General features: G+C 35.2%; 1 long non-coding RNA gene across 1 annotated transcript; it reads left to right on the top strand.

Annotated features, from left to right (window-relative positions):
* The first annotated feature begins 253 nt into the window (after positions 1-253).
* Positions 254-991, top strand: LOC116380771 (uncharacterized). The gene is made up of 2 exons (XR_004212604.1): positions 254-531; positions 739-991. It is a non-coding gene; the product is annotated as an uncharacterized LOC116380771 (long non-coding RNA).
* Positions 992-1589: the final 598 nt, after the last annotated feature.

The raw sequence follows: 1589 nt of genomic DNA, 5'->3' as shown, positions 1-1589 counted from the left end.
TGTCAATACTATATCCAATCAGAGTTGTAATATGCAAACTACTGTCCACAATATCTCCGGCTCTAGAGAATAGCAAATATGAAGTCTTGTTTGCATTCACGACTAATTTCAAATTAAAAAGAGCATCTAGAAATTCCTCAAAGGTTTGTTATATGATTTCAGTGGCTGAGTGTGCAGTGTTTGCAAAGCAATAAAGATGTGTATCATTCGCATAGAGATGGGCTTTACAATTTGTTATGAAGCAGGATGACAAAGCTGCGTGTTCAGTAACAGCACATTTTAAATCTCAATTGAATGTATAATTATCTAGATACATGGTTTTAAAATAATGTGCATTACTTACGAGAACTGAGCACAATGAATGTCTATAACCCTCTACTATACTGTGTTCATAATTAATTTATTATTTGGTGCTACAAACACAAATGTTATTGTGATACGGTTACTGTTTTTTTGTGATGCAAAGAAAAGAGTTCTGCTAATTGTGTTTTTCTCTTGTCTGTTTTATTTAGTACACTATGTTGCTCATGGGTAAGGACCTATTCTTCTACCATTGTTATTTTTTGCAACTACTTATCTACTTGTGTTACAATAACTATTAAAGTGAAACTAACCTTTATGTTATTGTAAATGTGATATCATTCATCTGTCATAATACTAACACAAACACTACTACAATAACTTTTTCTCCTCACACAATATTATGTTCTGCTGCTGAATCTTCTCTCCATACATCAGGTGCATTGGCAAGGCCCAAGATCAGCAGGAACAGCAGGAACAGCAGGAACAGCTGGCCAAACGTTCATTTGATGCCGACCCTCAGGATGGTAACCCTAGATTCAACTAGACTGAGGGCCACTCCAAAGCCATGTATTGTTCAACTGCGGCAACCATTTGAAAATATACATGCTTTGACGTCATCGATAAGTAAATTGTGAATTCACTTTGAAGAATGACAGTTCTGAATAAATTTGCATTTAAAAATTAAAAATGATAAAATGTTTTTATTTATTTTAAAGCGATCCATTTTAAGGAAGTGATGGGAGGAAGGGGCCTTGGGTTAAATTAATTTGGGTTTGAGGTTTGAGATTAGGTCAACTATGTATCTCTCCTCAATTATATGAGTCTGTTTGCTCTTCAGGTGAAAAAAAAAACTTAAAGCTAGGGTAGGTAATTCTATTTTGTAAAAAATGTTTTGGTTATATTTGTCTAAATTCTCTTTACATCCCAACAGCAACCAATATACCAAGTGCTTTGACAAAACAGAAGAAAACAGAAATTCATGTTTTCACACCGAACACAACGCAAATTTTCGCGCCACGAGATTACATAGAAAGTCAATGGACAGATCAGAATCAACATGAGTAGACGCGTAATTGCGCCGGGCGCCACAGATGATGTGAATGAGGCAAATTTTGCATGTTGTTGTGTTGCGAAAGCCAATCGGCTATGGAGGAAAAAAATATTATATGTGTATAAATGTACGTGCATAATTCACATGGTAGTATAAACAATAATGACACTGCCGTATTTACGCCTATATGACGTTATTTTGAGGGTTGATTGAGCAGCTACAATGTTGGCAAAGC

The sequence above is a fragment of the Anarrhichthys ocellatus genome, unplaced genomic scaffold (assembly GCF_004355925.1).
Source record: "Anarrhichthys ocellatus isolate YVR2014 unplaced genomic scaffold, GSC_Weel_1.0 scaffold8737, whole genome shotgun sequence".
Taxonomy (NCBI): Eukaryota; Metazoa; Chordata; class Actinopteri; order Perciformes; family Anarhichadidae; genus Anarrhichthys; species Anarrhichthys ocellatus.
This window is presented reverse-complemented; position numbering and strand designations above follow the sequence as displayed.